The sequence below is a fragment of the Cherax quadricarinatus genome, chromosome 59 (genome assembly GCF_038502225.1).
Source record: "Cherax quadricarinatus isolate ZL_2023a chromosome 59, ASM3850222v1, whole genome shotgun sequence".
In the NCBI taxonomy this organism is placed as follows: Eukaryota; Metazoa; Arthropoda; class Malacostraca; order Decapoda; family Parastacidae; genus Cherax; species Cherax quadricarinatus.
The window spans coordinates 7,063,981-7,079,689 of record NC_091350.1 but is presented as its reverse complement, the minus strand read 5'-3'; the positions used below and the strand labels follow the sequence as shown (position 1 = coordinate 7,079,689).

Sequence of the window (15,709 nt, the reverse complement as noted above, 5' to 3'; positions counted from 1 at the left end):
AGCATGGATTCACAAGAGGCCGGTCTTGTCTAACTAATTTATTAACTTTCTTCAGTAAAGCTTTTGAGGCTGTTGACCACGACAAAGAATTTGATATTATTTACTTAGATTTTAGTAAGGCATTTGACAGAGTTCCGCACCAAAGACTGTTGAAGAAAGTAGCAGCTCATGGCATTGGGGGAAGGGTGCTCTCGTGGATCGAATCATGGCTCACAGACAGGAAGCAAAGAGTGTCCATAAATGGGGTTAAATCCGAGTGGGGATCAGTAACAAGTGGCGTTCCACAGGGATCAGTCTTGGGCCCGTTGTTGTTTATAATATATATCAATGATCTTGATGAAGGAATTACTAGTGATATGAGCAAATTCGCCGATGACACGAAGATAGGTAGGATAATTGATTCAAACGTAGATGTTAGGGAACTTCAGGAGGATTTAGACAAACTCTACTCTTGGTCAGAAAAGTGGCAGATGCAGTTCAATGTAGATAAATGCAAGGTTCTGAAGCTCGGGAGTGTCCATAACCCTAGCACTTATAAGTTAAATAATGTAGAACTTAACCATACAGATTGCGAAAAGGACTTGGGGGTTATGGTAAGCAGCAACCTTAAACCAAGACAGCAATGCCTAAGCGTACGTAATAAGGCAAATAGATTACTGGGATTTATATCAAGAAGTGTAAGCAACAGAAGTCCAGAGGTCATACTGCAGCTTTATACATCATTAGTAAGGCCTCACCTAGATTATGCAGCTCAATTCTGGTCTCCATATTACAGAATGGACATAAACTCGTTAGAAAACATTCAGCGTAGGATGACTAAATTAATACATAGCATTAGAAATCTTCCTTATGAAGAAAGATTGAAGACTCTTAAGTTACATTCACTTGTTAGACGAAGAATGAGGGGAGACCTGATCGAAGTGTATAAATGGAAGATAGGTGTTAATAAAGGGGATATTAACAAGGTCTTGAGGATATCTCTCCAAGAGAGAACCCGCAGTAATGGATTTAAATTAGATAAGTTTAGATTTAGAAAGGACATAGGCAAGTATTGGTTTGGAAATAGGGTAGTTGATGAGTGGAACAGTCTACCTAGTTGGGTTATTGAGGCTAGGACTTTGGGTAGTTTCAAATTTAGGTTGGATAAGTACATGAGTGGGAGGGGTTGGATTTGAGTGGGACTTGCACATCAGAGCTTATTTCTTGGGTAGCATTGAAAATTGGGTGGGTCAAATGTTTGTTAGTGGGATGAATTGTAAAGGACCTGCCTAGTATGGGCCAACAGGCCTGCTGCAGTGTTCCTCCTTTCTTATGTTCTTATGTTCTGATGGAAGGTATTCAGGCTTAATTCAGGGAATTGAAGCACAGATCCAATTCCCTAGATCAAGAGCCCCTCACCAGCGTCAAGGAACCTCCCTGAGGCTCCTGGAGAGTGATGATCCCAGAAACAAGAACATAATAAAAGAGGAACACTGCAACAGGCCTACTGGCCCATACTTGATAGGTCCTACTCAAATCTAACCCACTAACAAAAATATTTGCCCAACCCACTTTCAGTGCTACCCAATAACGGATTAAAGTTTAGATTTAGAAAGGACATATGTAACAACTAGTTTTCAAACAACTGTCGATGCATGGAAGAGTCTTCCGAAAGGACGAACACTGCAGCAGGCCTGTTGGCCCATACTAGGCAGGTCCTTTACAATTCATCCCACTAACAAACATTTGACCAACCCAATTTTCAATGCTACCCAAGAAATAAGCTCTGATGTGCAAGTCCCACTCGAATCCAACCCCTCCCACTCATGTACTTATCCAACCTAAATTTGAAACTACCCAAAGTCCCAGCCTCAATAACATAAGAACATAAGAACATAAGAATGTAGGAACACTGCAGAAGGCCTACTGGCCCATACGAGGCAGGTCCTTATCAAAACGACATCTACCTAAAGCTACTCAAGAAACAACTCCCGCACCCCCCAACACCAATCAAACCCAGCCCCTCCCACTCATATATTTGTCCAGTCTCTTCTTAAAGCTACCCAAGGTCCTAGCCTCTATCACCCCACTGGGAAGACTGTTCCACGCATCTACAACTCTGGCAATATAAACACAAATGCAGTATAATGTGATCCTTTATTGACTACGTTTCGCCCACACAGTGGGCTTTTTCAAGTCACAAACAGAACTACCTGGGGTGGAAGGAACGCGAGTATTTATAGTCCGGCTGAGGTCAGGTGAAGAATGCTGTATCTGATGATGTACCGAGTTGGGTTGTAGAGTCTAAAACTTGGGTAGCTTGGAAAGGAGACTGGACAAGTTTGTGAGCAGACCTTCTACAGTGTTCTTATGTGGGATAGCGATGAAGAAGTTTCTTGGCAAGTGGTTCAGCTATGTTATAGAAGCCACTATTCTGGTTGAAGTTGTCGGATACAGAAATAAGTGATGATTCCAGGATTCTTCGGTATTGGGTGTTGTCTTCTGTGGCGATAAGTCTTGAGTTTCTGTAGTTTATCAAGTGGTTGTGTGAATTACGGTGTTGTACGCAGGCATTCCTTGTGTCGTCAGACCTGCTTGCGTATTGGTGTTCGGAAATACGTGTTTGGAGGTCCCTTGATGTTTCGCCCACGTATAACTTGTTGCAGTCATTACAAGGGATTATGTATACCCCTGCAGAGGATGGAGGCTTGTCCTGCCTACTACTGGTGATGTCCTTGATGGTCGTGGTTGTGGAGGTAGATACTTGGAATGATGTTTTGGCAAAGATGTTGGAAACATGTTTGGCAATGGAGTTGGTGGGAAGGACTATGTATCTCTTCTCGGCAGTGTCTTCTCTGGGTGTGTTGAAGATGTTTAGTGCTCGCCGTCTGCAGTCTCTGATGAAGTGACGAGGATAGTGGAGTTTGGAAAATACCTGTTCAATTATAGTGCATTCTTCCTCAAGGAACTCGTTGCTGCAGATTCTGAGTGCACGCAGGAAGAAGCCTATAATTACACCACGTTTGGTTTTGGTGTCGTGGTGAGAGTAGAAGTGGAGAAGATCGTTTTGGTTGGTGGGTTTTCGATAGACTTTAAAACGAAGTTCGTGGTCAGCTTTGCAGAGTAGAACATCAAGGAAAGGAAGAGTGTTGTCGACCTCTTCTTCAAGTGTGAACTGGATTGAAGGCTCGACCTGGTTGAGCTTGTCTTGGAGAGCTTGAACGTTGAAGCGTTTAGGAGTTATGAGGAGAATGTCGTCAACATAACGGAGCCAGGTGACAGACGAAGGAATAATGGTGGAGAAACGTTCGGCTTCTAGATGTTCCACCATTATTCCTTCGTCTGTCACCTGGCTCCGTTATGTTGACGACATTCTCCTCATAACTCCTAAACGCTTCAACGTTCAAGCTCTCCAAGACAAGCTCAACCAGGTCGAGCCTTCAATCCAGTTCACACTTGAAGAAGAGGTCGACAACACTCTTCCTTTCCTTGATGTTCTACTCTGCAAAGCTGACCACGAACTTCGTTTTAAAGTCTATCGAAAACCCACCAACCAAAACGATCTTCTCCACTTCTACTCTCACCACGACACCAAAACCAAACGTGGTGTAATTATAGGCTTCTTCCTGCGTGCACTCAGAATCTGCAGCAACGAGTTCCTTGAGGAAGAATGCACTATAATTGAACAGGTATTTTCCAAACTCCACTATCCTCGTCACTTCATCAGAGACTGCAGACGGCGAGCACTAAACATCTTCAACACACCCAGAGAAGACACTGCCGAGAAGAGATACATAGTCCTTCCCACCAACTCCATTGCCAAACATGTTTCCAACATCTTTGCCAAAACATCATTCCAAGTATCTACCTCCACAACCACGACCATCAAGGACATCACCAGTAGTAGGCAGGACAAGCCTCCATCCTCTGCAGGGGTATACATAATCCCTTGTAATGACTGCAACAAGTTATACGTGGGCGAAACATCAAGGGACCTCCAAACACGTATTTCCGAACACCAATACGCAAGCAGGTCTGACGACACAAGGAATGCCTGCGTACAACACCGTAATTCACACAACCACTTGATAAACTACAGAAACTCAAGACTTATCGCCACAGAAGACAACACCCAATACCGAAGAATCCTGGAATCATCACTTATTTCTGTATCCGACAACTTCAACCAGAATAGTGGCTTCTATAACATAGCTGAACCACTTGCCAAGAAACTTCTTCATCGCTATCCCACATAAGAACACTGTAGAAGGTCTGCTCACAAACTTGTCCAGTCTCCTTTCCAAGCTACCCAAGTTTTAGACTCTACAACCCAACTCGGTACATCATCAGATACAGCATTCTTCACCTGACCTCAGCCGGACTATAAATACTCGCGTTCCTTCCACCCCAGGTAGTTCTGTTTGTGACTTGAAAAAGCCCACTGTGTGGGCGAAACGTAGTCAATAAAGGATCACATTATACTGCATTTGTGTTTATATTGCCATTGTGTCGGTATTTTATACCATTTATTTCCATCTACAACTCTGTTAGAAAACCAGTACTTACCTATGTCCTTTCTAAATCTAAATTTATCCAACTTAAATCCATTATTCCTGGTTCTTACCTGGTTCGACACCCTCAGTACTTTATTAATGTCCCTCTTAATATCAATATACTGATTCATAAGATGACCCTCACCTCTTTTGATACGTCTATAAATTCCTTTCTTATGCCCTAGTAGATATTTCAGCCTATTATTCATCCATTTTGGGTCATTTCTATTTGATCTAATTTCCTTATATGGGATAAACGTTCTTTGAGCAGCATGTATTGTGTTCAGAAAACTGTCATATTGATAGCTCTCTTCGTTACCCCAGTCAACAGATGATAAGTGTTCTCTAAGCCCATCGTAATCTGCTAAGCGAAAATCTGGGACTGTTACTGAGTTATCGCTACTATCGTACTTCCATTCAATGCTAAATGTAATTGATTTGTGGTCGCTAGCACCCAGTTCCTCTGAAACTTCTAAATTATTAACAAGGGATTCATTGTTTGCCAGAACTAAGTCAAGCAGGTTATTACCCCTTGTAGGTTCTGTCACAAACTGCTTCAAAAAACAATCCTGAACTACTTCTAAGAAGTCGTATGATTCTAAATTCCCAGTCAAGAAATTCCAATCAATATGACTAAAGTTAAAGTCTCCTAGAATTACTACATTATCGTGCCTTGTGGCCCTAACAATTTCCTCCCATAGTAGTCTCCCCTGGTCCCTATCTAAATTTGGGGGACGGTATATCACACCTAAAATTAATTTTTCATGCCCCTCTGAAAATTCTATCCAAACAGACTCTGTATGTGTTACTTCAGACTTAATACCCGTTTTTATGCAACAGTTCAAGCGATCTCGGACATACAATGCCACCCCACCCCCCTTCCCGATACTTCTATCTACTTGGAACAATTTAAAACCCTGAATGTGACATTCTGCAGGCATGTCCCGACCTTTTGAATTAAACCACGTCTCAGTAATGGCAAATACATCTATGTTACCTGCACTAGCAACTAGTCTCAACTCGTCCATCTTATTCCTAGCACTGCGACTATTTGTGTAATAAATATTTAAAGACCCTCCTCTCTGAACATTAAAATGGTATAAAATACCGACAGATTGTTAGGTAAGACACATATACAACAGTTAGGTATCTTTATTTTGAAACGTTTCGCCTACACAGTAGGCTTCTTCAGTCGAGTACAGAAAAGTTGATAGAAGCAGAAGATACTTGAAGACGATGTAATCAGTCCATCACCCTTAAAGTTTTGAGGTGGTCAGTCCCTCATTCTGTCAGACACTGCAACACAAGGGTATCTTGGTACAGACCATCTACTTCGACAACCTCTACTAGTGAGAACGGCTGGGTTTGAGAAGGACCTGCCCTCCCAAATCAACCTACGTCTCACCTCCTGGCACTATATAAGGCCTGATTCTGTCACTTCAACTTCATATTGTTGCAGACAACGGAACAATGCTCTTCTCCAGACTGAGGGACTGACCACCTCAAAACTTTAAGGGTGATGGACTGATTACATCGTCTCCAAGTATCTTCTGCTTCTATCAACTTTTCTGTACTCGACTGAAGAAGCCTACTGTGTAGGCGAAACGTTTCAAAATAAAGATACCTAACTGTTGCATATGTGTCTTACCTAACAATCTGTCGGTATTTTATACCATTTTAATGTTCATTCTGTCAGACACTGCAACACAAGGGTATCTTGGTACAGACCATCTACTTCGACAACCTCTACTAGTGAGAACGGCTGGGTTTGAGAAGGACCTGCCCTCCCAAATCAACCTACGTCTCACCTCCTGGCACTATATAAGGCCTGATTCTGTCACTTCAACTTCATATTGTTGCAGACAACGGAACAATGCTCTTCTCCAGACTGAGGGACTGACCACCTCAAAACTTTAAGGGTGATGGACTGATTACATCGTCTCCAAGTATCTTCTGCTTCTATCAACTTTTCTGTACTCGACTGAAGAAGCCTACTGTGTAGGCGAAACGTTTCAAAATAAAGATACCTAACTGTTGCATATGTGTCTTACCTAACAATCTGTCGGTATTTTATACCATTTTAATGTTCATTCTGTCAGACACTGCAACACAAGGGTATCTTGGTACAGACCATCTACTTCGACAACCTCTACTAGTGAGAACGGCTGGGTTTGAGAAGGACCTGCCCTCCCAAATCAACCTACGTCTCACCTCCTGGCACTATATAAGGCCTGATTCTGTCACTTCAACTTCATATTGTTGCAGACAACGGAACAATGCTCTTCTCCAGACTGAGGGACTGACCACCTCAAAACTTTAAGGGTGATGGACTGATTACATCGTCTCCAAGTATCTTCTGCTTCTATCAACTTTTCTGTACTCGACTGAAGAAGCCTACTGTGTAGGCGAAACGTTTCAAAATAAAGATACCTAACTGTTGCATATGTGTCTTACCTAACAATCTGTCGGTATTTTATACCATTTTAATGTTCATTCTGTCAGACACTGCAACACAAGGGTATCTTGGTACAGACCATCTACTTCGACAACCTCTACTAGTGAGAACGGCTGGGTTTGAGAAGGACCTGCCCTCCCAAATCAACCTACGTCTCACCTCCTGGCACTATATAAGGCCTGATTCTGTCACTTCAACTTCATATTGTTGCAGACAACGGAACAATGCTCTTCTCCAGACTGAGGGACTGACCACCTCAAAACTTTAAGGGTGATGGACTGATTACATCGTCTCCAAGTATCTTCTGCTTCTATCAACTTTTCTGTACTCGACTGAAGAAGCCTACTGTGTAGGCGAAACGTTTCAAAATAAAGATACCTAACTGTTGCATATGTGTCTTACCTAACAATCTGTCGGTATTTTATACCATTTTAATGTTCATTCTGTCAGACACTGCAACACAAGGGTATCTTGGTACAGACCATCTACTTCGACAACCTCTACTAGTGAGAACGGCTGGGTTTGAGAAGGACCTGCCCTCCCAAATCAACCTACGTCTCACCTCCTGGCACTATATAAGGCCTGATTCTGTCACTTCAACTTCATATTGTTGCAGACAACGGAACAATGCTCTTCTCCAGACTGAGGGACTGACCACCTCAAAACTTTAAGGGTGATGGACTGATTACATCGTCTCCAAGTATCTTCTGCTTCTATCAACTTTTCTGTACTCGACTGAAGAAGCCTACTGTGTAGGCGAAACGTTTCAAAATAAAGATACCTAACTGTTGCATATGTGTCTTACCTAACAATCTGTCGGTATTTTATACCATTTTAATGTTCATTCTGTCAGACACTGCAACACAAGGGTATCTTGGTACAGACCATCTACTTCGACAACCTCTACTAGTGAGAACGGCTGGGTTTGAGAAGGACCTGCCCTCCCAAATCAACCTACGTCTCACCTCCTGGCACTATATAAGGCCTGATTCTGTCACTTCAACTTCATATTGTTGCAGACAACGGAACAATGCTCTTCTCCAGACTGAGGGACTGACCACCTCAAAACTTTAAGGGTGATGGACTGATTACATCGTCTCCAAGTATCTTCTGCTTCTATCAACTTTTCTGTACTCGACTGAAGAAGCCTACTGTGTAGGCGAAACGTTTCAAAATAAAGATACCTAACTGTTGCATATGTGTCTTACCTAACACCCTCCTCTCTCTTTACCCTTCCTGCTCCTTTCTGTTATTCCACTAAACCTATTACTGTCCTTGTCAATTAGTGCCACTGGCTTTCCAATATCCACCTCATTTTGCCTATTACTAGTTCTCCTAGTACTCATATTACTACCCTGCGACTTCACAGTTTTCCCGCCAAAACCCATACCACTAACTATTCCTAGTTTAAAGACCTAACAGCTCCCTCCACTGCGTTGGCCAGTGCTCCCACCCCACACCTGGATAAGTGAACCCCATCCCTGGCATACATGTCATTTCTGCCATAGAAGAGGTCCCAGTTGTCAATGAATGTTACCGCATTTTCCTTACAGTATTTGTCCAGCCAGCAATTGACACCAATTGCTCTGGACAACCATTCATTTCCAACTCCTCTCCTTGGCAAAATGCCACATATGACAGGTTTCCCACCCTTCCTCCTAATTATCTCTATTGCTGACCTATACCTGCTAATCAGGTCCTCACTCCTACGTCTGCCAACATCGTTGCCTCCAGCACTGAGACAGATAATAGGATTGCTCCCATTACCTCTCATGATGTCATCCAGACGGCTAACAATATCCTTCATCCCAGCCCCAGGAAAACACACTCTCTGCCTCCTACTCCTATCCTTCAAGCAGAATGCTCTATCCATGTACCTAATCTGGCTATCCCCAACAACAACAATGTTTTTACCTTCCTTGGCGTCGTCCGTCGTGATGTTCCCAGTAGTCGACTCACATTCGCCAGGTAGCATTTCACCACTTGTAGAATTCGTCAAGACGTTCTCGATGGTCTTCGTTGGGGTTTCTAGGGATGTCTTACTCACGTCTGCCAATGCTTCTTTGGTGCTCGTTGTGGCATTCCCAGTAGAACACTCACATTCGTCAAGTAGCACCGAGAATGGGTTGGAAGTTTCCACGGTAGTCTTCTGGTTTCTCGTTGTTTCTGCCTCTCCAGCCGTTTTCTTGATCTTCAGCTTGGTTCCATGTTGCCCGGCCACTGACCAAGCTCCCCTCTTAACCTGGGGACTCACAACAGAAGGATTACTACGAATCCTCTTGTTCTCCTCCGTTAATCGCTGTATCTCCATCTTAGCAACTCTGAGCTCTTCTCTCAGCTGCTTTTAAAGTTGCTCAAGAGAGGGCATCCTGGTTCATTCACAGAGAGCACACAAACAGGTCTTCACAGAGCTAAGTACACGTCACCACTGAGCTAAGTACACGTCACCACTGAGCTAAGTACACGTCACCACTGAGCTAAGTAGCTGGATGAATATATGAGTGAGAAGGGCTGGGTTTGATTAGTACCTGAGATGTGATAAATGTTGCCAAAGTGTCTCTTTCTTCATAGAAAATGAAGCTAATTCTTGGGAAGCCTTGGGAAAAGGTTAAACAAGTAGGTGGGTGGGTCGGATGGCTGGTTTAGAGAAGGACCTACAAAGTTTGCGCCAGTAGGCCTACTCTAGTGTTCCTCCATTCTTATGTTCTTACCCTCAGAACTATTAACACATACATGGTAGTGATAATGGTATACAATGATTACTAAGACACAACCTGTCGGTATTTTATACCATTTTCAACATTAATGGTATACAATACCACCGGCAAGTTAATAAGACATGTTAACCACGTCCATATTGTTAAGACGTTACAGCAATTCACTTCAGAGGTTATTTGAAAGTGTAGAAGCTGGAGACAGTAGAAGGCCAGGTAATGAGTCCCTCGGCCTGGTCTTGAGGCCCAGCCCAGGGCCAGGTCTAAGAGAGGATCAAGGCTGAATCAACCAGGCTGTTACTGGTGGCTGCACGAAGCCCAACATACGAACCACAGTCCGGCTGGTCAGGCACTGATTTGAGTACCCTGTCGAGTTCCTTACAGAAGACCACCAGAGGTTTGATGGTAACATCGTGATGGACGGAAAGAGAACGTTGAAGAATCGGGGATCTCTGACACTCATCGAGTTCTCTTTCCGTGTACCCGTCGAGCCCCTGCCTTTTATTGGAGGTATTTAGCACCATCTGCCCAGTTTCTTGTCATACGGAGTGATTTCAGTGTTCAGGTTTGGAACCAGTCCCTCCAGATTTTCCAGGTATAAAGTACTGTGCCTTTCTCGCTTACTTTCCAAGGAATGCAGCTGAAGGAACTTTGAGCGTTCCCAGTAGTTCAGATGTTTGATTCAGTGTACGAGCGGTAAAAATTCATTGTACATCTTGCAGCTAAACAATTTGACCTGCTTTGAAGGAAACCGTTAAAGATAACAGGAGACTTCAAGAATTACCTGCCTGGAGTCTACCTGGAGGGTATTTCGGGGATCAACGCCCCCGCGGCCCGGTCCACGACCAGGCCTCCCGGTGGATTAGGGCCTGATTAACTAGGATGTAACTGCTGACTGCACGTAGTCCGGCATACGAACCACAGCCTGGCTGATCCGGCACCGACTTTTAGTATCTGTCCAGCTCCCTCTTGAAGGCAGCCAGGGGCCTATTGGTAAATCCCTTTATGCCTGGTGGGAGGCAGTTGAACAGTTTTGGGCTCCGGACACTTAGTGTTTTTTTTCTTAGTGTACCAGTGACGCCCCTACTTTTCACTGAGTGTATTTTGCACCGCCTGCCAAGTCTTTTGCTTTCGTAGGGAGTGATTTCTGTGTGCTGATTAGGGACCAGTCCCTCCAGGATCTTCTAGGTGTAAATTATGATGCATCTCACTCGCCTGCGCTCCAGTAAGTACAAGTCAAGTGCTTTCAGGCGTTCTCAGTAGTTAAGGTGCTTGACAGAACTTATACGTGCAGTAAAGGATCTCTGTACACTCTCTAGCTCTGCGATTTCACCTGCCTTGAACGGAGATGTTAATGTACAGCAGTATTCCAGCCTAGAGAGAACAAGTGATTTAAAAAGGATCATCATTGGCTTGGCATCTCGTTTCGAATGTTCTCATTATCCATCGTATCAGTTTCCTCGCAGATGTGATAGTGGCATTGTTGTGATCTTTGAAGGTGAGATCTTCGGACATTACCACACCCAGGTCCTTCACATTACTTTTCCGCTCTATTGTATGATTAGAATTTGTAGTATACTCAGTTCTAGTTATTATCTGGTAACCTGAAGGTCACCATGTGTCACTCACACAGGATCGAAACGTTCTAATAAATATATCCTAGTGTTTGCTTATGTATCTTTCTAAACCAATTTGTTGGTGTCTACTACGAAGTCTTACACCACGTTGAATGGTATTTGTGGTTAACGATAATGTACCAATATACACCACTGGTGCTGTTCAAAATTGGCAAGAACACGAAAGTGAAGTCGAACACTTGGTTTGGCCCACACAATCACCGGATCTAAATATTATCGAGCATCTGCGGGGTCAATTGGAACAGCAAATCAGGAACCGGTTTCCTCCACCATCGTCTTTGGAAGAGGTCGGGTCTTGCTTGAGGAATAGCCCAAAATTCCCCTGGATACTGTTCAAATGTTATTTGAATCAATTCCTCGACGAACTAATGTTGTTGTAACTGGAAATGGAGGACCAACTCCATATTGAAAATAAAAAATGTTATAGAACAAGGTGTTATTATTATTTTGCCCAACCCCTGTACATCTCCCCCAACAATTGCAAAAATCTACACTATACTACACTACTAGATTATGCAACACTACCAACGTCAAAGACCTGGGAGTGATCATGTCGGAGGATCTCACCTTCAAGGACCATAACATTGTATCAATCGCAGCTGCTAGAAAAATGACAGGATGGATAATGAGAACCTTCAAAACTAGGGATGCCAAGCCCATGATGACACTCTTCAGGTAACTTGTTCTATCTAGGCTGGAATATTGCTGCACACTAACAGCACCTTTCAAGGCAGGTGAAATTGCTGACCTAGAATATGTGCAGAGAACCTTTACGGCGCGCATAACGGAGATAAAACACCTCAGTTACTGGGAGCGCTGAAGTTCCTGAACCTGTATTCCCTGGAACGCAGGCGGGAGAGATACATGATTATATACACCTGGAAAATCCTAGAGGGACTAGTACCGAACTTGCACACGAAAATCACTCACAACGAAAGCAAAAGACTCGGCAGACGATGCAGCATCCCCCCAATGAAAAGCAGGGGTGTCACTAGCACGTTAAGAGACCATACAATAAGTGTCAGGGGCCCGAGACTGTTCAACTGCCTCCCAGCATACATAAGGGGAATTACCAATAGACCCCTGGCTGTCTTCAAGCTGGCACTGGACAAGCACCTAAAGTCGGTTCCTGACCAGCCGGGCTGTGGCTCGTACGTTGGTTTGCGTGCAGCCAGCAGTAACAGCCTGGTTGATCAGGCTCTGATCCACCAGGAGGCCTGGTCACAGACCGGGCCGCGGGGGCGTTGACCCCCGGAACTCTCTCCAGGTAAACTCCAGATCTACACTATACTACACTACTAGATTATGCAACACTACCTTTGCCTTTGATGAGTTCCTACACTTTTTCTCGTCTGGTGTCTGTCTGGTCAACCAGGTTACACACTTTTCTACATTATATTCTACTATCTTACCTAACCAAACCTATCGAAAGTAATAGCAGTAGTAGCATCAGCAAGGCATGGAGTAGAGCAGACAAGGCATGGATGGGACAAGGAGCCAGAACCAGGCGGGTCGATCAGGCAGAGTGAGGCACCCAGCAATGCCAAGCTTAACACTGCTCACGTGGGCCCCTGTAACTCATGACACTTCCCCCTGATGCTTTATATTACTACTAAAACTTATATCACTACTACAACTATTACTACCACTAGTATCACACCTCACTCTAAGCCTATATATATACCCTCTGTGTCCATGTATTGTTTGTAACGGCTTGATAGCTCCTAGAGAGCGAAACGTTGCCACACTAAAATGTCACATTAGTTTCACTTGTGTCCTTTTACTTAACATATTGTCCGTAATTCTACCAACATTTATACATGCTGTACTTCTATTTATCCCCTTACACTGGCACTCATTCCCCTTACACTGGTACTCCGTCACCCCTTACAGTACCACACATCTCACTATACTGACATCCTTCCCAACACTGGCACTCCCTCCCTCCTATAGTACCACTCATCCCCCTATATTGGCACTCATCCTCAATACGGGTACTCCTTTTCCCTATAGTAATACTCATCGCCCTATACTGGCACTCCTCCTTCCTTGCACTGGCACTCATCTTAAGGATATAAAGTCTTCCAGTGGGTGTTAGAAAATAACATTAAAGTTTCATGGGAACAAAGTTCATCTGCTCAGATATAGAGAAAGAGGATCTGAAAAAGGGAGAACAATATATAGAACACTGGAGGGTCACACAGAACAAGAACATGTAAAAAATACTGGGTATAATAATGACAGCACACTCGTTGAAAAATGGTTAGCAGACATATCGTTTAAAACATGCGAAGCAAATGCTGCGAGAGCCAAGAGAATGAGAGGTTGGACAGTGAGAACTTTCAAGACAAGAGAAATAAAGTCAATGGTGATACATTCAAATCACTTGTGATCTCTGGCTATTAAAAAGGAAGAGATACCAGAGCTATAATAAATAAAGAGAGCATCTACTGCTCGTATCAAGTCAATACAGCATTTTAATTCCATGAACGCCTCCAAGAACTGGAAATATACCCCCTGGGGAGAAGACGAGAGAGACGTAATAACAGAACAACTGCAAGTAATGCCACAGTTTATTGTGGCAACGTTTCGCCTTCTAGGAGTTCGTCAACCCGTTACCGTCTTGATAAAGCTCCTGGAGAGCGAAACGTTGACACACTAATAAAAGAAAGTGGAGGACCAACACCCGCAGGTTACCATAACAACGTATTGGAGTGAAAGACGCAGCAGGATGTGTAAAACAAAGCCCACTGAAAAGGTAATAAACACAACTGTAAACAAACCAAGGAAAGGGTGGGGGTTGAACCCTTACACAATGGCCTGGAGCTTCACGATTCACTCGCTTAGGTTTAACTCCACCCGTTCCGTGGTTTCCTAACGAAAAGAACCGTGGGCACAACAAGTTCCAGGACTATTCATACTGCTACTACAGTAGTAGATAAATTAGACATATGTGCAGTACTTGGGAATCTTTACTGAGGAAACGTTTCGCCACACAGTGGCTACATCAGTCCTGTTGCAACTGTTGCATATGTGTCTTACCTAACAGCCTGTCGGTATTGTATACCATTTTGATGTTCAACTTCATCAGTCCTATAGAACGGTGAAGGTCAAAAGAAGTTTGAGGTAATCAGTCCATCAATCTTTCAAGACTGATGGACCGATTACATCGCCTCCAGGCTGAGGGACTGATTATCTTAAACTCCTTTTGATCTTCACCATTTTTCACTGTACAGGACTGATGAAGCCACTGTGTGGCGAAACGTTTCCTCAATAAAGATATCCAAGTGTTGCACATGTGTCTAATTTATCAACTTGTCGGTTCTCTGAATCATTTATCAACACTAGTAGAAATCAGAAATACTGTTGGAACAACAGCCTGGTTGATCAGACCCTGATCCACCATATGGCCTGCTCTCAGACCGAGCTGCGGGGGCGTTGACCCCCGAAACCCTCTCCAGGTAAACTCCAGGTAAATGTGAACGTTTATAAGAAACCGCATCACTACTCACGTCAAGTACCGGATCAACCAGGCTGTGAAGGATATAAGAACCAGCAGGATGTTAGCAGTAATGGTCTGAATGACCAGGCTATCAAGAGGAAGGTCTGACCCCTGGGTCAACAGCGACTAGCAAAACTCCCTAAAAGTTTCACAGGAACATCAGAGGTTAAATATGTACGTATGTATGTATGTAAGTATGTATGTATGTATGTATGTATGTATGTATGTATGTATGTATGTATGTATGTATGTGTATATATATGCCTGCTCTCGCGAATTCCTTGCATATATATATATATATATATATATATATATATATATATATATATATATATATATATATATATATATATATATCTATATGTGTGTGTGTGTGTGTGTGTGTGTACTCACCTATTTGTGGTTGCAGGGGTCAAGTCATAGCTCCTGGCCCTGCCTCTTCACTGACTGCTACTGAGTCCTCTCTCTCCCTGCTCCATGAGCTTTATCATACCTCGTCTTAAAACTATGTATGGTTCCTGCCTCCACTACGTCACTTTCTAGGCTATTCCACTGCCTGACAACTCTATGACTGAAGAAATACTTCCTAATATCCCTCTGACTCATAGGAGTCTTCAACTTCCAATTGTGACCTCTTGTTTCTGTGTCCCATCTCTGGAACATACTGTCTTTGTCCACCTTGCCGATTCCTCGCAGTATTTTATGTCGTTATCATGTCTCCCCTGACCCTCCTGTCCTCCAGTGTCGTCAGGCCGATTTCCCTTAACCTTTCTTCGTATGACAATCACCTTAGGTCTGTGACTAGTCTTGTTGCAAACCTTTACACTTTCTTTAATTTACTGACGTGCTTGACCAGGTGTGGATTTCAC

General features: G+C 43.5%; 1 protein-coding gene across 1 annotated transcript in view; it reads right to left on the bottom strand.

The window, feature by feature from the left end:
- Window positions 1–15,709, bottom strand: part of LOC128698710 (protogenin) — an 865,689-nt gene that overhangs the window by 792,417 nt on the left and 57,563 nt on the right. The gene's annotated exons all lie outside the window — the stretch shown is intronic.